General features: G+C 45.0%; 1 long non-coding RNA gene across 1 annotated transcript; it reads left to right on the plus strand.

Annotated features, from left to right (window-relative positions):
- Positions 1-1,790: 1,790 nt before the first annotated feature.
- LOC149859697 (uncharacterized) lies at positions 1,791-16,834 on the plus strand. Its single transcript, XR_016443520.1, has 3 exons — positions 1,791-1,991; positions 5,315-5,371; positions 14,748-16,834. It is a non-coding gene; the product is annotated as an uncharacterized LOC149859697 (long non-coding RNA).
- Positions 16,835-25,761: the final 8,927 nt, after the last annotated feature.

The following is a 25,761-nucleotide window of genomic DNA, read 5'->3' on the forward strand; positions in this document are numbered from 1 at the left end:
TCAATAATTAGGATCTACTGAACTCTTGGTGCCATTGGCCGATTTCATGCACAGACCACAGGGCTGCAGCCATTTTCATGGGGGGAGCACAGTGGGCCCCCAATGCCTTTGATTGGCCGAGGGGCTCCAGTGTCCCTGTCGCTCACTTCTGATTGGCTGCAAGTGTTGTCCATCATGTGGCCCCATCCCTAACCAATTAACATCCCATGTATTGACCACACAGCCACAGTTTGCCACACAACAGAAAAGCATCTCTAAGGGATTCTGACCTGGAAAGTCTGCAGCATGGTGACTAGCACCCATGGTGGGGTTAATGCCACTGCTGCTCACCCCATCACCACCAAATGGCATGTCCAACAGGGAACTTGACTTGGAAATTCTGTGGTGAGATGGGTGGCAGCAACATTAACTCCTTGGGTCCTGGCCCTGACTATTAGTGGCTCTGGCAAAGAGGGGTTAATGTTGCAACCTCTTACCCTGGTATAGAATTTCTCAGAGACCACATGCTGCCATTTGGACAGCACTGGATGTGAAGGTATGCCATTGCTGAGGCATTAATATTTATGAAGCTAACTGACAGCTCTGTCAAATACAAGCATCAAAACAAAGTCAGTAAAAAAATTATTTGGATATTTCAATTAACTTGCTTCTGTCACCATGGCTTCTAGCAGACATGGAAAAAAAAATACATGCTTTACTGGAAGAGGCAATGCTCCACAGAGTCTGCATAGGGTGCATTCTTCAGCAAGGCTTTTTGGCACTTTTATCTACAGTTGATTCAATCAGCTATTAGATAAAAACACCAAAAAAGCCCTGCTGAAGCACTTGATCTATACAGACATCGAGTGAGCCAGGTCAAACTGACATGCTGCCTCTTCTGGGCACCTGCTGGGCTCAGCGTAGGGGCACACTGAGTTTTAAAGTAAAACACTGGGGGTTTTTTTGTTGTTATTTTTTTTCTAAAGTCTGTAAGCAGCCCGTGTGGTTGATAAGCTAATGCAGATAAGAAAGTAATAAGGAAGGCTCCTAACTATGAAACTTACATATTGGAGACAGGTCAAGTCTAGAACTTCAGTTTTGATCCTTTTGAATTTCAGAATAAGATTTGATTCCAGGTCCTATCCAATTCCAGATTCAGAGGTAGGTGAAACTGAAATGTTGTGAGACGAGCTGTTTTTAATGAGATTTCTGCCATTTGGGCCTAAAGAATAACCTATGTCAAATCTGCACCGTTGCTTACTTAAGCAGTGAATATAGGCTTCACAATTCATCTCTATTTAAAATATATTTTCAATATGTGCAACCCGGACCTTGACACTACAGAGTTTAGATGGACTTCTTTATCTAGGCTGTTAACAAGAATCTATTTAGTGGCATAGTTATGCAGTTGTAATAGAGTCCAAGAAGTTAATAATAAACCCAGAAATATACTATGCTACCAGAAGTATTATTACTTTAAGTTAACAGCACTGTTTTGAGCAATAATTTTAAGCTCTTTTTGTTTAAATGATCTTTCCACACTTCCCTAGGAAGGCTTTCCATCATGAGCTGCAAGAGTTTACACACAGTTGCCTGACATAGCTGCCACAGGAGCATTGCTAAAAGAAAAGTCCCAAGCTGGAACCCTGCATCCAAGCACTTGTGAATACCATGGTGCTCAAAATTTGGCTTTCAGTTTTATTTCTTGGACCATATCTAGTACAGATGTGTAGTCGGCCACTTTGTGAGTCAACTATTTCTTCACATTGGAAGGGCTGGTTCTTTCCATCTCCTGAAGGTAAATACAAAGGCCAAATCTCCACCCCTTCTGAACATAACATTCTCTTTTGATATGCTATATAAAAGCATACAGTTTTAAGCTTAAAGACGGATTAAAATCACTGCTTCGCTCCATAAAGAAACCTTCTGACTAGCTGGAAAGATGAAGCTCTCTATTCTCTTTAGTTTGCTGTTTGTCTTGATCCTGTGTTTCAGTGCCTTTTCTGCGGAAGGTAATGAATTCCTTTATCTATGACTGCATTCTTTTTTCTCATTCTTTTACTTTTCAATTTAATGTATGTATTTTTTTTATTTTAAGGTTGATCTTATGGTCTATAAATCATCTAAAACCTGGTATTCAGGGAAGGAGGGTTGCAATTAACTTTGAAGAGAATCTGCTGGATTTGGTCTTGTATCAATGTTTTCCACTTTATATAAGGACTACCTTTGCAAGGCAACTTTTCACTCTTTGTTGCACGTTGTATATTGCAATCACTGTATTGTTCTTCCTCTGGGCAGCCTATTGTTACATTTTCCGGAAAACACCTCTTTGGCTATTCTTACTGGTGAACTTCATAAAAGTAGTCTATTTCCTGATTAGCACAAACCACATTGGCATAATCATACCCTGTTTATACTAATGGGACAAAGGGCCATTCAACCAAATTAGATTTTAAAAAGCTGAGATAAAAAGGCAATCACTTATACCTTTACACCTCAGGATTTTTTTAATTATCCTATTGCCTTTTCACCAAGCAGTCAGCACTTTTATATTCCCAGTATTATGAACTATTTGCCATTACAGAATCAGTTTAATTTTCATTAAATATTGCTGTTCAATTAAACCAACTTAGTTTTCATTCATCAACCCAGCACAACATGTCTGGTTCTATTTTAATTCTGGGTTTGAAGGGAGATAGTCTACAGATCATTTTCCAATTTTAACCTACACTGTTGTTACCTACTGATATCCAGCAGTGAACTTGGCTTTGTAGAATCTCAGAGGGGAGGTCCATGCTTCTCCTGTACAGCTTATTTTCCATATAGATGTAGACAATGAAGATCAGATATCCATAACAAACAGACTGAATGTCCAAAGTTTAAGTGGGGCAGTTTTCTTCAAAATAACCCAATTACAGAAAATATAGTATTATTGAAAGATCTCGTAAGTCATTTTATGGGTGAATCTGATGAGTAGAAAGGCTCTGTTGCAGTGAAACAAGTTAAACAATTACTTGCGACTAGCCCAGTTTTTAGATGTGTCAAAATTGCTTCTGATTATGGTTTCTCTATTTGCCAAAATTTAAGTGAACAAATGTCACTCTGAGCTGTTTGTAAATAATCTCTTCCAGAAGGATGGTAATAACCCGCATGTTAAAACGCACGCTACCTCACTACATACATAACACACCTCACTGAGTCTGCTGGGGGAGAAAAGGGACTGCACAGAGAATATTGTTTTATTTACAAACAAATATATTGATCTAAGCCAGTTTATCAGTAACGTGAGGTGAGGTTGCTAAATTTTGAGTGAGTCTGCCAAAGCATTCTGTTAGGTGATCACCAGAATCCGAGAAATCTGTTTATGACAGAAAAATCCAGAAAAATGTGGAATTTGTGTTTTTACAGCGATTCTTTAGAACTGCCAGGGGAAAAAACCTTACTGAAGATCAAATGCAGGCTCCTGCTGGGGTAAGGAGAAGCTGCTGGCACATGAGGAAGCAGCCAAGATGAGGGCTGCCCATTGTGTGGCCTTGCCCCTCTCCACAAATTAGTGGTGAGGGGTGGGGCTACCTAAAGGGCAGCCCTCTCAACCAATCATGAGTGAAGATAGGGGCTGCCGCTGGGGGACCCCTTGGCCAATCAGCATTGTGAGGGGGCTCACCACAGAAAAAACATGATTTTTAATTTTTTTTTTTTTTTTACCAGAGAACTTTGGGGTTTTTTATCATGGAAAACTAGGATCCCTAATGATCATGCATCAGTGCAGGTATAAACCACAAAAATGGGGTGGCAGGGGAGCTTTCATGGGAAAGGAAGTTCTACACCATTAGTTAGTCTAGTGGTGGGAGAATAAAGCAGCACTTCCATCAAGCTAAATCATATCAACTGATCTTACTCAACCGAACAGCTCCAATCTCAGAACAAACTACTTCATGCCCACTGGTTCCTTTCCTCTCACAACTGGTCAATTCTTGGCTGTGTTTACAGTAAAAATTGATGGAATTTCTCCCCAACATGGTCTAGGCCAGGGATGAGCAACTATTTCTGCTAGAGGGCTGCTTAATGAGTTTTGGTGAGCTGTCAAGGGCCACAAACCAAAATCTTTCAGAAGATACCATTTTAACAAATTATAGATAAAAATGAATTGTATACTAAAAAAAATCAAACTATCATCTTAACATTTTAATTTTATTTTAAAAATAATAATTTTGTCCTGATTTGTTTTCTGAGTAGTGTATATAGAGGTGATTGCATAATAGTTCAAAATAAGGTCTTACTCTTGTATAGTGTGTGTGGGGGGGGGGCAGCTGTAGGGATGGGAGTGCAGAGGGGTGGGTGTGTGTGTATGTATGGAAGCTGCCCTCATGCTAGGTCCTGGGAGTTAGCTGGGGGTGCGGAGAGGAAGGGACGGTGGGGCAAGGGGAAGGTGCATGAGAGCTCACCTGGGCAGTGCAGGTGTGGTCTGTCCCCCCTATCCATCCTATGACTGCCCTCACGGTGCTCTGCATGAAGCGAATCCTCACCTCCTTCCCCCTTCCCTAGTCCTGGTCAACAGGCACAGCTTCCCAATGGGGCCACTTCTGGTATGGCTGCAGCTGCCTGGGTACTGTTCAGCTCCCCCCACCACCAGTGGCTCCTCCTCCTCTACCTGCCCCTGCTGCACTGCTCTGGGCAGCAGGCAGTGTGAGGAACCCATGGGGACATGCACTGGACAGCAGATGCTTCCCCTCCTGCTTGGCTGGGCTGCAGCCAGGTGGCTTCTGCCCCAGTATGCAAGGCTCCAGCTTCTGCTCACAGCCATCTTCCACCCACTCTGCCTGCCTGGCACAATGAGCAGCCACTTGTGGGTGGCCACCTGTGGGCAGGGGGAACCCAACAATACCCAGGCAGCTGCAGCAACGTGGAGAGCAGCCCGCCAGGAAGCTGTGTGCACTGGCCGGGGGAGCACAGGTGGGTAGGAGCACAGTGTAGCCTGCCCCTAGTGGAAGCAGTGGGACTCATCCCCAGGTGGAGCACCATGGGCCAGATATAATCAACTGGTGGATGCCTGCCCATGGGCCAGATAAAATCAGTTGGAAGGCCATATCTCATCCACAGGCTGTATTTTGCCCAAACCTGGTCTAGCCCTAGTATAGCCACCCTATTTCCAGCAATGATCAGAATACCTGTGTGTGCACGTTGGTGCTGGGAACAGGAGGAATGTAGTGTTATCTAAACCTTTTCAGAGTAAAACTACATTGGTAAAAGTATCCAAGTACATTGCTATGTTCTTTATGTATCTCTCTGGCTCTGTATCCATTGGTAACATGTTTTGGTTTTTTTTCACTCTTAGGTTGGAGAGTTAAAAATTGCTGCAGAAAATTAAAAGATAATAAAAGCATCCGTAATGGTAATGACTCCCCTTTCATTATATTAATTAGTAAATGTTTAGTCATATTTGGCACTATAATGCTTTCCATCTGTAAACTTACAGCACCTTTCACCAAGGTCAGTTGTCACAGAATCATAGAAAAGTAGGGCTGGAAGAGACCACAGGAAGTCATCTAGTCCAGCACCTGGGCCAAGGCAGGATCATCCCTGATTAAACCATCCCAGCCAAGTGTCTTTTTAACCTGTTCTTAAAACTTTCAAAGGATGGAGACTCCATAGTCTCCCTGGGTAGCATGTTTCAATGCTTAACCATCCCCATGGTGAGAATGTTCTTTCTAATTTCCAATTTAAATTTCCCTTGCTGCAACTTGAGACCACTTCTGTTCCATGCTGCCCCAAAAAAAAGTCTATCTGCATCTGCAGTATAAACCACCCTTCAAGTATCTGAAGACTGTTATCAAATACCCCCACCATCTTCTCTTCTCCACACTAATTGCTGTATTTACTCAAATCCAAAATGATTTTGAATTTTTAAGATGACTCCCCTCAATAATTTATATTCCATATATGGTAAATATAACTGTGGCAGTGGGAGTGAAGGGCCAGACCCCTGCCCCTTGCTTCATTGCCCTGAACTCCCCTTCCATCTGCCCCTCCATGCCTGTGCCTGGCTCCCAACCCCCTGCTGTCCCTTGTACCTCCTCTCATCACTTACCTTCTGGTGCAGCCCTACACTTCCAGGACAGGCAGCAACAGCGGCGGCCCAGGCATGCCCCTAGCCAAACCTCACTAGGGAGAAATGGTGCCAGGCCTCAGATGGGCCAGGTCAGGGCTGGCAGGACTGGACTTGGAGCAGAAGGTAAGGGGAGGGGTCAAATGGGTTCTTGGGGAAGGGCAGGTTGGGAGGCAGGTTGCAGGTTCCTCCCCATACCCTGTGGTGTCCCCTATGATATCCTAGCTGCATGGCTCAACCGCCATCAAATAAGCCATTTGGGCCTGAATCAGGGAGCAGCTCAGCTCTGGCTTCAGCCCCAGCCAGAGCTGAGGCTTGTTTTTTTTCCCATGCTGATTGGGGGAGGGAGAAACCTCATCTTGCACGTTAGTAAATACAGTAATCATAGGTTTTATCAGCTTTTCCTCATAAGTCATGTTTCCTAGACTTCTAATTATTTTGTTGCTCTATTCTGGACACTTTCTAATCTGTCCACATCTTCCTTGAAGTGCAGGGCCCACAATACTCTTAAGTAAGGCCTCATCAATGGAAAATACAGTAGGAGAATCATTATCCTTGTTGAATTTATTCCATTTTTGGGGGGGGGGAGGCAGAGGGAAGAACTGTTTCTCAAGCTTATGAAGGTCATTCTGCATCCTATCCCTATCCTCCAGTGTGTCCACTCCACCTAACTTGGTGTCATCTGCATAATTGTGAAGTGTACCCTCAATTCCATCCTCCAAATCATTAATAAAGACCATAAATAATACTAGACCCAGGATGGACTCCCACGCAACCCTCCTCAGTACCTTCTCTCAGTCAGATATTGATCCATTGATGACCACTCATGGAGCATGATCATCCAATGTGACTCTTGCAATTAGAGAAAAGTGGGCACTGGGAGGGTATGTAATTTATAACTTGCCTAATATTACACAGTGAGTCAGTAGCTCACTTGGGAATAAACTATGTCTCTTAATTACCACTTGTGTGCCCTAGCCAATAGATAGCTTTGCCTATGTTTTAAGATGTTAAGTGCTAGATATGTTCTAAGAGTTTGTATTAAATTCAGGCTCCAAAAAAAGTAACAATAGAATCTATTGCAGGTATGGGACATGTGCTTTTCATAATACATTCGCCCTAGTTAGATCTTCACAATTCTACAGAAAGCCAGATACAATGGAGGATCTCTAAGCACATTTCACCTTTTTTCCACAACCTGTAGCCCTTACCAAGTATTTCTGTCTCAAGCTTTGGCCATCTTTTCCATCTCCCAGCTAGTTTATATCTGTACAGTCATGAGCATGTTGGAGCCTTGAGAACAAGCCTGAGAAAGAGACATAGTATATGTATATGTGCATGGCTCTTGGCAAACTCTATATCTCATTTCAGTGGAAGAGTAAATAAAAGTGAAACTTAAAGGTCACAGTGAAAAACAGAGTAAATAAAAGTGAAACTTAAAGGTCACAGTGAAAAACAATCAGGGATGTCTAATTCATTCTTGATTAAAGTATAATGAGCATGTTAACAGTATTGCTATTATTTTGAAGCAGAAATAAAAGTGCTCCTGGTATCATTGTGCCACAAAAATAAGAAAAACCTGTACTAGCCAATGGCTTTCCCACGTTCTTTCTCTTATCCTTCATCTATTCAGGTCCCAATTAAGTGCTTGCTTCTATCACAGCTCTGTAAAGTACAACTCTGTAAATCAAAGCAAACTTTCATTTTATTTCTGTCAAGGTATCAGAGCTGCAGACTCAATAGCTTCCATACATGCAATTCGGTCATAGCAGAGGAGTCCAAGTATTTTCTGAATAAGGGTACACTCATGCTCAGATTAAATGGAATTGTTTCTAATGAGACACTTCCTGGAGTGAAAAAGGAGAGGACCACAAGTTATTCTTTCTTGGGGCATAGATTCTATAGGGAAAAGAGGAAAGGAAGGTTGCTGAATTGCTCTTGGCTTGCTGGCATTCAATCCAAATCAAACCATGTTGATTAAGATTTTCAAAAATGCAAAAATGCTGAGCATATCTTAGGCTAAGCACTTCAAATTGCTAGCCATTTCTGAAAATCATAGTAGTTGGGTATCTTTTTGTTTTCTACCAAAATGGTCTTAATGTCAGAATGAAAATTCTGAAAGTAATGTTTCATATCTGTAACACAAGCACTGGCTTTCTGTGTAACTTCTTTTCTATTTGCTTGAAATACCCCTCTGTGTGCGTGTGCATATTAAGCGCTGTTTGAAATTTCTCTGAGTGTTTTGTTGTGATGCATTTCAAGCTCAAAACAATGACATTGAAACTGAACAAAAGGCTTTGAAATGGCTTCAAAATGAAACAAGGGCACTCAAAACTATTTGAAAGTTTCTAAATGTTTTGACTTTCAAAGCTGGGCTTGCTTAGCTTCAGTACTGGTCCCAGGTGGCAGCAGAAGCCTCCTGTCATTCGGTATGCAGATTGGGGTCTTGCACCCCTCAGAGGGCTGTAGGGTTCTGCCGGACTCCTCCCAGGCGTGCGAGCCTCCGGATCTGCCCTGGATGAGAGGAGGCTCAGGCTGCAGCAGTGACAATCTTCTCTGGTGTTGGGCGCAGCCCACGCCTAGCACCAGTCCCGGGTGAATGAGCAGCCTAAGCCTTATAGATTCATAGATGTTAGGGGTGGAAGGAACCTCAGTAGGTCATTGAGTCCAACCCCCTGCCCCGGGCAGGAAAGAGCACTGGGATCAGATGACCACAGCTAGGTGCTTGTCCAGTCTCCTCTTGAAGACCCTCAAGGTAAGGGAGACCACCACCTCCCTTGGAAGTCCATTCCAGATTCTGCAACCCTTACTGTGAAGCTCTTTCTAATGTACAACCTAAATCTGCTCTCTGTCAATTTGAGGTCATTGTTCCTAGTTACTCCAGGGAGTGCCTAATAAATACAGCATCTCCTATTCCTTGCTGCCCTCCCCAGATGAATTAATAGGCAGCCACAAGATCACCTCTCAGCCTTCTCTTCCGAAGGCTGAAGAAATCTAGGTCTCTGTCTCTCCTTTGTAAGGCCTTGCCTGCAGGCCTCTAACCATACGAATGACCCTCCTCTGAACCTCTCAAGAATCTCCACATCCCTCTTGAAGTGTGACACCCAAAAGTGGATGCAGTACTCCAACTGCAGCCTGACCAGTGCTGCATAAAGCAGAAGCATCACTTCCCTGGACCTGTTCGTCATGCGTCTGCTAATGCATGATAAAGTGTGCTTAGCCTTGTTGATCACTTCATCACATTGATAACTCAGGTTCATCTTGGAGTCAACTGTGACTCCAAGATCCCTCTCCTCTGCTGTGCTCCTGAGCATTCTAGCATTTCTACCCATTTCTATCCCCCAGCCTGCAAGTGTGTTGCTGATTCTTTTTGCCCAGGTGAATCACTTTGCACTTGTCTTTGTTGAACTGCATCCTATTTTCTTCTTCCCATTTTTCCAACCCATCCAGATCCACCTGGATCTGTTTCCTATCCTCAGGTGTGTTGACTTTGCCCCATAATTTGGTATCATCTGTGACCTTGGACAGGGTGCTCTCTACACCCTCATCCAAATCACTGATGAAGACATTGAATAGCACTGGTCCAAGGACCATCATTGCAGGACTCCACTGCCCACCTCTTTCCAGGTTGATATCGACAAATCCACCACCACTTTCTGGGTGCAACCGCTAAGCCCATTTTCCCACCCACCTGACAATGTAATCATCTACATCACATCCTGTCAGTTTATTTATGAGAACAGAATGTGATACTGTATCAAAGCCCTTCCTAAAGTCTAGGTAGATAACATCTACCTCAACTCCTGCATCTAAGCGTTTTGTGACCTGGTCATAAATAGAAACAAGGTTAGTCAACCAGGATCCACCTGTGATGAATCCATGCAAATTTCCTTTCAGCATTATTTCCCCTGCTGGGCTCCCACAAATGTGATCCTTAATGATTTTTTTCCAGAGTTTTCCCAAGGATAGAGGTGAGACTAACTGGCCTATAGTTTCCTAGTTCCTCCCTCCTTCCCTTAATGAAAATAGGGACCACACTGGCCCTTTTCCAGTCCTCTAGGACTTAACCAGAGCACCACGAGTGCTCGAACAGCCGTGCCAGTGGCTCTGCTATGATGCTGGCCAATTCCTTCGGCACCCTTGGATGAAGTTCATCCAGGCCCGCTGATTTTGAACACATCCAGCCACTCCAAGTGCTCCTTCACTAAGTGCACTAACAGTTGGTGGGCTGGTACCCCTCCTGTGTCTATCTGTGATCCAATTGGCAGATTTGTCTTGGTCTGTATCTAGGAATACAGATGCAAAGAACTCATTGAAGAGCTCAGCTTTGTCCCCCTTGTCTGTCACCAATTGCCCTGGTTTGTCCTGTAAGGGTCCTATGCTATCCTGCACCTTCCTTTTGCTCCCTATATACCTGAAGATGGACTTTTTGTTGTCCTTAATTTTGTTGCCAGCCTAAGTTCTAATCCTGCTTTGGCCTTCCTAACTGATTCCCTGGAAATGCGAGCCAAGGATGTATACTCCTCCTTGGTAGCTACCCCTGTTTCCACAGCCTGTATACCTCTTTCTTTGCCCTTAGGCTTTCCTGGACTTCCCTGTTCAGCCAAGAGGGCTTCTTGGTCCCTTTGCCCCCTTTTATGCACAATGGGATTATCTCCTTCTGTGCTCATAGCATCAATCCCTTGAGGAACAGCTACTCTTCCTGGACCCCTGTTTTGCCAGTGCTCTTGTGTTTTAATACCTCACTAACTAATCTCATGAGCACACTGAAGTCAGCCTTTCTGAAGTCTACCATTTCAGACCTGCTGATTCATTTACCCGTTCTTTGCCAGACAGTGAATTTACTCAATCGATGGTCACTATCCCTTAGGTTACCTTGTACCTCCAGATTCCCCACCATGTCATCCCCTGTAGCTAACACCAAGTCCAGCAAGGAGTTTCCCTTAGTGGGATCGTATACCTCCTGCATTTGGTGGTGGTGCTTTATGCAGGTTAAGAACCTACGTGAACAGTTAGATTTGGCTGACCTCCTCCCAGCAGCTGTCAAGGTAGTTTAGGTCACTCATAACAACCATATCTCTTGACTGTACAGTGTCTGAGAGCTGTCTGAAGAATTCCAGGTCTAGCTCATCCTCCTGGTGTGGTGTTTTATAGTAGACCCCCACTACCAACTCCCTTACCTCCTGACCCCCATGTATCCTGACCCACAGTACCTTGGTTTGGCCCTCCTCTGACCCCATCTTGATTATAAAGAGTGTATATTGTTCCTTAACAGAGAGAGCAACACCACCACCCCCTTTTTCCCCCACTCTATCTTGTCTGTACAACCTTGTAACCAGGTGAACAAGCAGCCTGAGCCTCATTAGGGTGCAGATCAGGGGCTCACACCCCTGGGACGGCTGCAAGACTGTGCCACACTCCTCGCAGGGGTGCAAGCCCCCCAGATCTGCACCCTAGAGCAAGGTGAGAAGCTCAGCTTGCTTGTCCCACCTGGGACCAGTGCCCTCCGCCCACCTCCCATTCTGGCTGCAGCCTCTCCACAGCTTGCCAGCAACAGCAGCCACACTCTTGGCCCCCTGCACAGTGGGGGGCACTGCGGCTTAGCCCCAGCTGCCAGGTACCTGCTGCCTCTCCATAGCACGCTGCTGCTTCCTAGCTCAGCGCAGTGCAGCGCAGCACAGCGCAGCGCAGGGATGTGTGCTTTTGGGCAGCTCTGGGTTGTCACCCAGGGCTGCGTGCTGCTTGTAGGGATTGCTGGCCACACCAGCCCAGGTTGTGCATTCACAGAAATGGCCTGGCCAGATAGCGCAGGACTCATGCACACAGGACCTCGACCAGTGTGTCTGGCAGTCCCCACAAGCAGCACGCAGCCCTGGGTGACAGTCTGGAGCTGCTAGAAAGCACACTGCCCCATACCACACCATGCCAGGCCAGGCAGCACCAGTGTGCTGTGGTAGGGGCGATGGATACCTGGCAGTTGGGCCTAACAATGCTGCCCCCTACCATGCAGGGGGCCAAGAGTGTGGCTGCTGCTGCAGGTAAGCTGCAGGAGGGGTGGAGCTGGTCAGAGACCACACAGGGGGCTGTAGCTAAGCAGGGAGGTAAGCAGGGGGCGCTGGTCCCAGATGGGACAAATAGGTCGATCTTCCTCTCACCAGGGTACAGATTTGGGCGTTTGCACCCCCAGAAGGGCTACTGGGCTGTGCCAGACTCCTCCCAGGGGTGCAAGCCCCTGCATCTGCACCAGATGAGAGGAGGCTCAGGCTGTGGCAGCAGCAGTCTTCTCCAGTGCTGGGCACAGCCCACACCCAGCACTGGTCCCAGGTGGGACAAGCAGCCTGAGCCTTCTTTCACTGGTGCACAGATCTGGGGGCTTGCACTCTCGGGAAGGTTGCCAGACTGTGCCGGACTCCTCATGGGGATGTGAGCCTCCAGATCTGCACCAGATGAGAGGAGACTAAGGCTGCAGCAGCAGCAATCTTCTCTAGTGTTGGGTGCGGGCTGTACCCAGTGCCAGTCCCAGGCAGCAGCAGCATCCTCTTGTCATCCAGTGCACAGATCCTGGGGTTCACACCCCTGGAAGGAGCCCAGCACAGCCCCACAGCCCTCCCAAGGGTGCAAGCCCTTGGAAGAAAGGAGGATGGTGCTGCCAGCAAGTGTCTGGACTTTTGGTTTGACCAGTTTCCCAGACCTCTCCACATATATCCTTGAAACTTGGCAGACTTCATGCCCTCAGAAGTGGCTACCATCCCTTCAATTTTCATCTGACTGGGGCAAGAAATGACAAAGTTTTAGGCATTTTCATGATTCCCCATTATAGCCTATGGGCGAAACACTGAACCTCCTCAAAACAGCTAAATAGATTTGATGAGACACAAAATGGCAGTGTTTTGAAACAGCAAAATGGATGTTGAAACAAATCAATGGTGTTTCTCACAGCCCTTGTGCATATGAGCAGACTGTCAGCAATGTAGGGTTCTTTACAGACAGCAAACAAACAAAGGGAGTAAAACTACCTGGAGTAATTACAATTTTTATTCAAATATGCAGGGACAGAACTTGATGTATTTTCCCAATGCTTATTGATACCATTTTATAGTCCATAAAAAGAAGTATATTCTTTCTCAGACATTTTTTTTCAAAACACCTTCTAATATTCTAGCATTTCTACCCATTTAATGTGTTTAATTCAGTGGTGGCTCCCATCTTTATGTATCCTTGTTTGAACCCCAACTGCCTGGGGACTAAGAGGGTTGCTGAAGAGTCTGATCCTGAGAACATTTCGACTATTTAAATTTCTTTATGAAAATGTCTCATTGATTTTTTTTTTTTTTACTGTCTTTTAGGATCAGGACACAAAACTGAAAGACTAACTGAACTTTTTAGAAATCATTTGTTATATATAGAAGACAAATTTTATAGGGTAACTTAATTTCTAAATGTATCCAAACTCTTGAGAGTCTGAGAAATGTTGTTAAATCAACTATTTATATGAGTACATAATAGCATCGCTATTATATTGAAGGCAGGAATAAAAATGCTCCTACTATCATTATACTGTATATATAATTTGGCCTATGATCTGATTTCTTATCTCCTATTGCAGATTGATCTTTCAGATATGTTATCAAATGGTCTAGCTGTTTCCTGCATACTTGTTCTTCTTTTTAATAAGTTTCAAAATTGTTTTTACTGAGTTATACTTTCTTGTATTTAAGTGACCTAGGAAGAAAAGTTTATGCTCTCTCTAGTTTTCCTCTTATGAATGAATTTTGAGTAACATTGCGCATGGAATGCTAGTGTTGCCTAACCACATAAGCTTGAGCCTATGATATCTTGGACATTTACTGTTATTGTTGAGAGCAAAGAACTCTGAGCACCTTGCAGGACTGTGCCTGTAATCAGGGGTATATGACTGATTTTATTGACTTAGGAAACTGGGCACTGTTTCCATGCCAGTTCTTTTCAAGATATATGATGCCGTGATTCACTCTGAATTATAGTTTAATTGTGGTGTAGATTAGTGCCAGACAATTTTTTGCTTCTTGAGTCAGTTTGCACCTTTCGGAGCTTTGGCAGTACTTTTCCAGGCCAGCCTGAATAGATTTAGAGTTTTTTCATCTTTTCTCAAGTGAAAGAAAGAGGCCAGAGATCATGCTATGTTCTGTGTATCAGAGCCATTAAGCATACATGTTTTGTCCCAGTTTAACCAACTGCCTCTGCAAACACTGAGCTGAAATTAAATGGGTGTAGTTATTACTCTGTATTAATCTAAGACACCTTCCCACAGTGTGGTGATCTGGCAGATATTTCAGACTCAGGTTGTAAAGATCCCTTTGTTCTTTCTGATTGGTTCTAGAGAGAATATCCATATGGAGGGGGCCTTTTTAGTGTGTGTTTCTAAGACTGCTATTTTTCATGACTAAATACTCCAAGGTTTCCTGGATCAATGGGACAGGACTGTGCTAGGAAAAGAGAAATCTCATAAAAATCTGCAAAGCCACAACATTGTTCTTTGTAAGCATTTCCTATGATGCAACAGAATTTTTTTAAGGGAGACCAGAAAAAAAGGTTGATTGATTGCTAAAAGACTTGCATGCTTCTGAGTGCTTCCCACTAAACACTGCCTTCCTTTTCTTTCTGTTCTGAATCTGTTTTACAGGTATGAGACATGCACAGAAATCACAACGCTGCAGACGTTGCTATCCAGCACCAAAACCCAAGTTTTCCAAGCCAGGGCCTCTTTCTGAGATTTAAAGTGAGCAGCATCTGCAAAGGATAAATATCTGTGTCCACAGCAGTCTGGCTACTGATGTGTCTCATCATAACTTTACTTGCTTTGGGCTCCTCTATAGGAAATTATCCTTTCAATAAATAACTTCTGAGTAGGCGGTTTGTTTGGTTTTTTCCAGAGACTCCTCAGTCATTAAGGTGTTCTTTCTCTCTCTCTCCCTCGCTCTCCTCCCCCCTTTAACATCTTTCTTTCATTTCCATAAGGTTGAATCTCTCCCATAGAAATGCTAAAACGATTCAGTGACAGCCCAGTTCACAGGTCATGAGGCTTTCCATATTTATGTGTCATCTGTAAGCAGCACTCTCAACAAATAGGAGGGGAAGCCCTATTTCCCAGCCACTGTATATGGCTTAATTTGATCACCCAAAACTGTGTGGAGTTGGAAGGAGCTGCTTGTTATAAAGCTACTCTTCGACAGATTAAATATTTTGTATAGAAAAATGCATCACAATTTGGGGAAGACATTTGCAGGCCATAACTTGCACCTGTGCCACAGGCCAAAGTGAGGTTTACCTATGCAAGATCTTGATCCACTTCAGGCCCTTGGAATTTGTCCTGGCTCTCTGCACATGGGTGAATTTCTCCCAGGTGAAGGAATTCAGCCTCTTGAACAGGAGTTAAGTACCACAGAGTGTTTAGGCAAACAGGTCAATTTTTAAACATTCATTAAGAGGTTGATCTAGAGCCATTGGGAAGCTTTCCACTAGCCTTTCTGAGCTTCAGTCAATCACTAAAGTACAGGTGATATCTTTTAGTTCCAAGACTCAGAGAATGGCCTGACATAGTTACTGAATAATAGTCTGAATAGCTGAGTTAGTGAATAACCTCACATGCTCAGTCTGTTTACTCTGAGCAAAAGTGATCTTTCTTCCTCCAAACCTAGTGGGATTTCTGGTTTTGGACAGTTTTATCTTATCCCCAGCTTCTTTAAAGTTTCTGTATCATTTGACTGATTCTGTCTGTGTCTTCATTGAACCAGGTGTTATTACATTTCACTTAGTCTTTCACTCAGCTATAATAAATGATGTCACATTTTATCCACAAATAGTCTTGTGCTTGGCACATCCAACTTCTATGGTATCTCGGCATTTTGAAAATGGCTGGCTGTAAATCATTCTGCTTTTGAGTACTTTGTATTGTTTGTTGTTTAGCTATCATTGTATAAATTCTGTTTGGTCTTTAATATCCTCATTGTAACTTAAGGTTTGCAATTCTTTGTTGTTACTTCCAGAAGCTAGAGATATGTGTTTTAACATGAGACACAGGCACCATTCAAAATGGTAAAACAGGTGCTTTGAATGTTTTATTCTTGGTCACTTCTTTTTATAATTGATAGTTCATGGAATATACTGGTTTAACATAGAAACTACAAGTAAATATAGCACCCTTATCTTGGATAACTGACTGTTTTGTTATCCAGAATACCGTTTTTTAATGGCTACAAAAGATACTAGTATTCTGTTCCCTAACAGAAAGAACAGGAAGAGAGAAGGGGGCACTTTTTTAAAGCAAAATATTTCATCTTAACAAAAACTTAAGTTCAGTAGTGCATCAGCAACACAAGAAAAAGAAATTGTGGGGCTCTTCCATTAAAGTATCTTATCCTGCACACATCAGTAACTTCATTCAGCGTAGAGTCAAGTTAAAGTAAATAGAACAACATGCCTGAATAGCATTACTAGTGTACAGAAACATTTGCAGGTTCAGTCCCTAATCTTGAAAAAAGCTAAAGGGTTTGTTTGTTTGTTTTTGACACGCATCACTACAGCCTGAATATGGTTCAAGTTACAAATACTTGTTCTTCTTTTCTTTTCAGAAGGGTCATGTATATTTGCTTGGCATAAGTCTAAAAATAGTTTACTTGCTGATTTTTAAAAATGAACAATACATTTATTCTAAGAGAGAGAGCCCACATTCTCTTATTAATATATTTGGATATAATTGGTGGAGCCTTGTGCATATTCTGCATTTTATCAGATCAACCATGTATACCAGAATGTACAATAAAGTCATTTTTAATCATCCTTACATTTCCCCGAGTAAGTGTTGAATCTGAGCTGTAGTTATCATCAGAGTGACCATCTGCTTCCTTTTAGCAGGTTGGTTTCTCAGGTGTACTACCATCAGCTGCTATCTGATGTAGGTCAATACTTGGAATTTCAAAGAAGCCTATGCATGCCTCTTTCTTTCTTCAAAAACTACTGGATGAAATAAAATTGAATATCTAGTTATAACATGTATACCCAAGGTGGGGGAGGTTCCATGCTCCCTCATCACTGGGTGCATGTTTTTTTCAATGCTTGGTGGATAAAGGAGGTGAATCTAGTCAGCTCTGAGCTAGACAGTGTCTGGCCCTTTAGCTCAAGCTCTAAAGGCTTGATTTGTAGCTATGGGACATCCCCAGATTAGTCTATCCTGTTAGCCATGACCGACTGTGACTGTTTGCAGCTGCAACTGCCAAACTAACAGTAATATCCACACAAATAATAATTGACTCAAATGATATATACAAGCATCAGATTAAAGAAAAAAATGCAAGCTCTTCACCCTTACTTCATAAAAAGTTAAATGTATCCTGATTGATATGCTTATTAGAAAGGCACAGATTTCTGCTGATCAGGTAACTGAAATATTAGGCATACAAAAGGAGCAAAACCATTTTCTGTTCTGAATTCAGTTCAAGGTACAAATACAGAATGATACTTTACTGTTCTCTACCAGCCTGATCCACAGCCTATTAAAATTGATTGAAAAGTTCCTATGGATTTTAACAAACAACAGATAAGATGCCACACTATACATGTGGTCTGGGAAGGGGAGGAAAGGCACTTTCATTAGAGCGGCTCTGATAACCACTCTAATTAAAGTACCCACAGCGCCCCAAGTATTCAGCATCCCACACTTCAAAATGGTGGGGGGGGAGTTTAAAGCACCCCAACTGCCATTTTGAAATGCGGGGATGCTGAATAGGCATGACACAGAAGCTACTGGAGCATATTAGCATGTTCCAGCAGACTCAATTAACTCCAACGTGTTAATTAACATGCATCAGAGCAGAGGTTGATAACATGTATAGATGCCCAATTCCAGCTCATACATTATTGCTAGGATGGCCTGTTCCAGATGAGTCAGCTCACTGACCATTTTAGCACAGTGCTGCTTACAAAATGTACTGGCTGCTTTCTCTAAGGAAAGTGTTCAGAAAGCTTTTTCCAAGAAAAATTTGGCCAGTAAGCAGTGACTCTTTTCCCCTCCTAAACCTTTATAAGGGAAAAGCCCTAAATGAATGAGTCCTTATGATCCAAATCAGCTAGATTTGATCAGTAGATATGCACAGGTTTCTGTGTCACTATGATTACAGAAGCCTGCAGAAATTTCCAAATATTAGTAATCTTCTTCTCAGGGTCTATGTAATCAATAAATCATACTATTTCCTCTGTTCTGGGTGGGGAGTGTTCATCTTATAACCTTTTTGTCCTAGATTTTAGAGGCCTTTTAATGTATGAATTGGGCTGGTATCTTCACTGAATGCCTCCAACCTGGCTGAAAACCTAGACAGTTCTAATTAAATCACCAGAGTATCCTGCCTGGTCCTGAGAGCTCTGAACTGACAGTTTACAGACACAAAAGAAATCCCCAAACTATATAACTGGTATCATCATGAAGGCTTCAGCTCCCACAATCACAGTCTGCTCTTTGGTGAGAGAGGCAGTGCTCTGCTGGGAAGAGACAGCCTCCACCTCACTGCACTGTGGAGAAAGCTCTTCTCAGCCAGGCTAGTTGACCTGCTCGACCAGGCTTTAAACTAAGCCTGCCAGGGGATGGGGGGAACTACCACCACAGCAAGCCCATGGGGTAACTTTTGCAAATCCAGCAGGCTAAGGCACTCAAGGGAACCCACCCCTACCTCAGCCACCAGACGATATGTAGGGAAGACTAGGGCCTCCAATGAGACACTTACTTGTCTGTACACCAATGCTAGGAGCCTGGGAAATAAACAGGAGGAACCGATCCTTTGGCTAAACAAGAATGATTACAACCTTATAGGAATTACAGAGACCTGGTGGCACTCCACCTATGACTAGACCACAGGTATAGATGGCTATACTTTGTACAGCAGAGATCGTGTAGACAAAAGGAGCGAGGATGTAGCTCTCTATGTCAAGGAAAGCTATATATCCCTGCAAGCTGACATTAGCATCCAGGGTGGGTGACTGGAGACCCTCTGGGTTAAGATCCGTGGTGAGCATGGAACTGGGGACACAATGGTAGGAGTCTACTAAAGACCTCCTAGCCAGGATCAAGAGATTGACCAGGGATATGCCAAGGAACTGGTTGAGGCTGCACGCTCCTGGTGCATGGTTGTCATGGGAGACTTCAACTACCCAGACATCTCATGGGAAGAGCACTTGGCCAAATCCAAATGGTCACAAACTTCCTCACATGCATGGATGAGTTCTATCTGACTCAAGAAGTCTATGGTCTGACAAGAGACAAAGTGATGGCACTGGCAAAGGGGGATGAACTAGTTAGTGACCTAATGATTGAAGGGAAGCTGGGAGACAGTGACCATGAGCTGATCACTTTCACTATCCACCGTAATGCTGGCAAGTCAGTCAGCAATGCAGAAGTCCTTGAATTCAGGAAAGCTGACTCTGACAAGTTCAGGGGGCTTGTTGGTAAGGGACCTTGACCCGAAGGGGAAGGGAGTTCAGGATGAGGGGTTGCTCCTCAAGACAGCGATCTTGAAAGCACAAGCAATGTCTATCCCATCTTGGAGGAAAGGTAGCAAAAGGACATAGCAGCCCCCTTGGGTCTGCAGGGAACTTGTGGACCTTCTGTGTCTAAAAAGAAAGCTATAAAGGATGGAAGACTGGAACCACCTCAAAGGAGGAGTATTCTGCATTGGTCTGGACCAGACCTGTGGGGAGCGAACCAGGAAAGCCAAGGCTGCAACTGAACTCCAACTGGCTATATGTATCAAGGACAATAAAAAGTCCTTTTTTAGATATGGGGGGAGCTGGAGTAAAAGCAAAGGTAACGTTGGACCCCTGCTAAACCAAATGGGACAACTGACAGCTGACACCCCGGAAAAAGCCAGACTGCTTAATGGGTATTTTGTATCAGTTTTTCACCAGCCTCAAGGGATGGACCTGCTCAATATGGTACGGGACAGCCAGGGTGAGGGAGAATTGTTACCCTACATCAATGTAGACCATGTGAAGGAACAACTTGAGAGGCTGTACACCTTCAAGTCAGCTGGCTCAGACAGTTTACACCCCAGGGTACTTAAGGAGCTGGCAGGCATCATAGCTCAGCCACTGGCACAGATCTTCGAGAACTCATGGTGCTCAGGTGAAGTACCTAAAAATTGGAAGAAGGCCAATGTGGTACCTATCTTCCAGAAAGGGAGGAAAGTAGATCTGGGGAACTACAGGCCTATCAGCCTGACTTCTATCCTGGGGAAGATCTTGGAAAAAATTATCAAAGAGACCATTCTTGACAAACTGGCTGATGGCAAACACTCCTACTAATGCAGCCCAGTATGCCATTAGCTTTCTTTGCAACAAGGATACACTGTTGGCTCATATTCAGCTTATTATCCACTGTAACCCTCAGTTCCTTTTCTGCAGAGCTACTGCTTAACCAGTCAGTCCCCAGTCTATAGAGGTGCATGGGATTGTGTTCCATCCAATCCTCCCATTTGTCATCCTACCTTCCAGGGAATCCACAACTCCTCCCAGCTTGGTGTCATCGCTAAACTTGCTGAGGCTATACTCCATCCCATATTCCAGGTCACTGATAAAGATATTGAACAAAATTGGCCCCACAACTGACTCCTGGGGCATTCCACTTGATACTGGGTGCCTACTACACATCAAGGCATTGACTACTATCCTCTGAGCCTGATGATGAAGCCAGTTTTCAATCTACTTTTCAGGCCATTCATCCAGCCCCTACTTCCTTGGCTTGCTCCTGAGAATATTGTGGGAGGCTGAATCAAAAGTCTTGCCAAAGTCAAGAATACATCATGTCCACTGCTTGCCCTGCATCCACAGAGCCAGTCATCACAGCATAGAATCCATGTTGACTGTCCCTAATCACCTTATTCTCCTCCAAGTGCTTAGAAATGAATTCCAAGAGGACCTGGTCTATGATTTCTCCAGGGACTGAGGAAAGGCTGACCGGTCTGTAATTCCCTGGATCCACTTTCTTCCCTTTCTTAAAGATGGGCACTATATTTGCCTTTTCCTAATCATCCAGGACCTCTCCCAATCACCGTAAGTTTTCAAAGATAATGGCCAGTGGCTGTACAATCACATCAATCAACTTCCTCAGCACTCTCAGGTACATCTGTCTGGCCCCAAGGACATGTACATCTCCAGCTTTTCCACATAGTCCCTAACCTGTTTGTTTGCTATTCATGGCTACTCACCTTCTCCCCAGACTATGCTGACAAGTGCAGTAGTCTGGGAGCTGACCTCACCTGTGAAGACTAAGGTAAAAAAGGCATTGAGTACTTCAGCCTTTTCTGCATCCTCTGTCACTCGATTACCTCCTCTATCTAGTAATGAACCCAGTTTCCCTGATCTTCCTCTTGTTGCTGACATACTTACAGAAACCCTTATGATTATCCTTCATGTCCCTTGTTAGCTGCAACTCCAATTGCACTTTCACCTTCCTGATTTCATCCTGCTTTCATGGGGAGAGTTTAAACTATTACCTAACTGCAGAGGAGGTCATTGGCTATTGTACAGAAAAATCTGTTCCCAGTAACACACTCATAAGGCATTAAAATGTGACTGTTCCTTGGTCATCAATATTATCATCTAGTATTTAAAAGGCTTTTCTAGATGCAAATGAGAGCTGTGTGTAATATACAGGTAACAGAGATAAACGTAATATAAACAATTACCACGCGCACGCGTGTGTGTGTCTATAGTAATGATTAATCTGTTGTCACCATCTCTCTTGCTTTTTATTTGCCTGGTCTCTCCATGGTTAGCCACATGGATACAGCCATTGCAAGTGCCATTTGGTAAACAGTGTCTCATCTTATCCTGGCGTATATTTTGGGAAGGTGGAAAGGATTTGGGGAGGACAAATCTCAGTGTTCTACTGTTCTTCGTATTGCCATTCCTACCCAAACTTTTCTTTGTAGGTAATCATCATTTTTTTATTACTTGGCACATTTCTATCAGTTAAAGGTTTTAGAAACCCTTATACATGGTCAAAACTGCAAGATTTGTGCTTTATTTGGAGGCATGTCCATAACTTTGCATATGACAGGAATCCCACTGAAGTTAATGGGATTACTCACTGCATCCAGTGAAGTCTAGAATAAAACAATATTAGATTGCAAGTACACGATTGTGGTTGAAAATATCTTACTTACCCACAGAATGGGGGCTTCAATTGTACCAGTAGGTGTGGTATTCTAACACTTCTCTGTAACTGAAGTTTTTATCCACTATTTCATCTTTCCTTTAAAAAATGCTTGTAGCTGTTAGAGTTATAAAAAATACCTCAAAAATTTAAGCTAGGTGTGAAGAACCAGTAGTCTACCTGAATCTGCAGGACACCTGGATTCAGTGCTCAGAAAAATATGAACTCTCTTGGTCACTGTGAAAAATGCCTCATTCTTGTGCCATAGGTAGGTGATGTTTGAAAAATGCTATCACTTTTTTCTCCCTTTTCACCTTCAGTAAAAAAACTGGAGAAGTCCAGGGAGCCCCAAAATCATGTATAAACCCCTCCAGGGGACTTGATACTGAAGGACTCTTGTGGAGTCTGCAGATGTTTTACAGTTGTATTTTGAACATCTATATGGTCCCCAACTTCAAAAAAGGCAGGAAGGAGGACCCAGGAAACTATAGGCCGGTTAGTCTCACCTCGATCCTAGGCAAGCTGTTCGAGAAAATTATGCTGGCACACATCCAGGAGGGGCCAGCAGGAGACTGCATGCTTAGGGGCAACCAACATGGGTTCATCAGTGGCAGGTCCTGTCAGACCAACCTGGTGGCCTTTTACGATCAGATCACCAGATCATTAGACGCAGGGGTAGCAGTGGATATAGTCTTCCTGTACTTCCGGAAGGCTTTTGACACTGTCTCTCACCCTGTTCTCATTAAGGAACTGGGGGGCTGTGGTGTAGACACCCACACAGTCAAATGGGTCGCCAACTGGCTGGAGGGCTGCACCCAGAGGGTGGTAGTGGATGGGTCCTTCTGAACCTGGAAGGACGTGGGCAGTGGGGTTCCGCAGGGCTCGGTCCTCGGGCCTACACTGTTCAGCATCTTCATCAGCGATTTGGATGAGGGGGTAAAAAGCACCCTGTTCAAATTTGCTGATGACACTAAGATGTGGGGGGACGTGGGTACATTGGAAGGATGCAACAGGCTACAATCAGACCTAGACAGGTTACAAGGGTGGGCGGATGAGAATAGGGTGGGTTTCAACACAGACAAGTGCAAGGTGATGCACCTGGGGAGGAACAACTGGCACCATACCTACAGGTTGGGGAACTCCCCTCTTGTCAACACGGAGGTGGAAAGGGATCTGGGGTCATCACTGACTCCAAGATGAACATGGGCCGGCAGTGTGGAGAGGCAGTAAGGAAGGCCAACCGCACCTTGGCATGCATCCACAGATGCATCTCAAGCAGGTCCAAGGAGGTGATCCTCCCCCTCTATGCGGCACTGGTCAGGCCGCAGCTGAAGTATTGCGTCCAGTTCTGGGCGCCACGCTTCAAGAGGGATGTTGACAGCATGGAGAGGGTCCAGAGAAGGGCCACTCGTATGATCAGGGGACAACAGGGCAGGCCCTATGAGGACAGGCTGCGGGACCTGAACCTGTTCAGCCTCCAAAAGAGAAGGCTGAGGGGGGATCTAGTGGCCTGTTATAAACTAGTCAGGGGGGATCAGCAGGCATTGGGGAAGTCACTGTCTCCCTGAGCACCGCCAGGAGTGACCAGGAATAACGGTCACAAGCTGGCAGAGGGTAGGTTTAGGTTAGATATCAGGAGGCGCTACTTCACGGTCAGGGCGGCTAGGGTCTGGAACCAGCTTCCAAGAGAAGTGGTGCAGGCTCCTACCCTGGGGGTGTTTAAGAGGAGGTTAGATGAACATCTTGCTGGGGTCATTTGACCCCAGTATTCTTTCCTGCCATGGCAGGGGGTCAGACTAGATGATCTGCAGCTCTTCCGGCCCACAGACCACTACCCCATGCTCCTTATTCATGTGGGCACCAATGACACGGCTTGGAGCACCCCCAGCCAGGTCATGAGGTGCTACAGGGAGTTGGGAGCAGGGCTTAGGGGTCTGGGAGCTCAGGTGGTGTTTTCGTCGATCCTCCCAGTCTCAGGCTATGGGCTGAGGAGGGAGAGGAGGATCCACGCGGTGAACCACAGACTGCGGCGCTGGTGTTATTGGGAAGGCTTTGGCTTCCATGACCACAGCCCACTCTTTGGAGAGAGAGGCAGCGAGCTGCTGGGAAGAGATGGCCTCCACCTCTCTCCCCTGGGGAGGAGGCTCTTCTCAGCCAGGCTGGCTGACCTGCTCCACCGGGCTTTAAACTAAGCCCGCTGGGGGATGGGGGGACTACTGCCCCTGCTGGCCCGCTGAACAGCCCTTGCAAAGCCAGCAGACCAAGGCACTTAAGGGGGCATTTAAGGGATCCCACCCCTGCCCCAGCCCTGGCACAACCTGTGGGCAAGGCAAGAGCCCCCAAGGGCACACTTGCCTGCCTGCACACTAATGCCAGGAGCCTGGACAACAAGCAGGACGATCTCGTCCTCCTGCTCAGTGCAAAGAAATATGATGTCATTGAGATAACGGAGACCTGGTGGGACTCCACCCATGACTGGACCACGGGTATAGAGGGCTATACCCTATACAGGAGGGATCGTGTTGACAAAAGGGGCGGGGGTGTAGCTCTCTATGTGAAGGAAAGCTACATGTCCCTGCAAGCTGATGTTGGTGACTGGCATGGACAGCTAGAGACCCTCTGGGTAAAAATTCGTGGGGAATTCGGCACAGGGGACACAACGGTGGGAGTCTACTACAGACCTCCCACCCAAAGTCCCGAGCTTGACCAGGAGTTCGCCCGGGAACTGACTGAGGCCACTTGCTCCAGGACCTTGGTTGTCATGGGTGACTTCAATTACCCGGACATCTCATGGGAAGATCACTCAGCTAAATCTGAGCGGGCGCAAAGCTTTCTCTCGTGCGTGGATGACCTCTACCTGACTCAAGAAGTCTATGGGCCAACGAGAGGTAAAGCACTGCTTGACCTGGTGCTGGCTACGGGGGACGACCTAATCGGCGACCTAGTGATTGATGGGAAGTTGGGTGACAGCGACCATGAGCTGATCACCTTCACCATCCGCCATAAAGCTGGCAAGTCAGTCAGCAACACAGAAGTCCTTGACTTCCGAAAAGCCAACTTTGAAAAGCTCAAGAGGCTAGTCGGTCAGGCCCTCAGGGACCATGACTCCAGGGAGATAGGAGTTCAAGAAGAGTGGTTGCTTCTCAAGGAAGCGATCCTCAGTGCACAAGCTAAATCTATTCCAACACGGAGGAAAGGCAGCAAGAAGGCACAGCAGCCCCCTGGCTCTCCAGAGACCTAGCGGACTTACTGTGGCTAAAAAGGAAAGCCTACAAAGGATGGAGGATGGGATTCACCTCCAAGGAGGATTACTCCGCGCTGGTCCGGTCCTGCAGGGAGCAAACCAGGAAAGCCAAGGCTGCAACTGAACTCCAACTAGCTCCAGGCATCAAGGACAACAAAAAGTCCTTTTTCAGATATGTGGGGAGCTGGAGGAAAAGCAACGGCAATGTTGGACCCTGCTAAACCAGATGGGGCAACTGACAACTGACGCCCA

This window comes from Crocodylus siamensis, chromosome 7 (genome assembly GCF_052110815.1).
Source record: "Crocodylus siamensis isolate JL-2025a chromosome 7, ASM5211081v1, whole genome shotgun sequence".
In the NCBI taxonomy this organism is placed as follows: domain Eukaryota; kingdom Metazoa; phylum Chordata; order Crocodylia; family Crocodylidae; genus Crocodylus; species Crocodylus siamensis.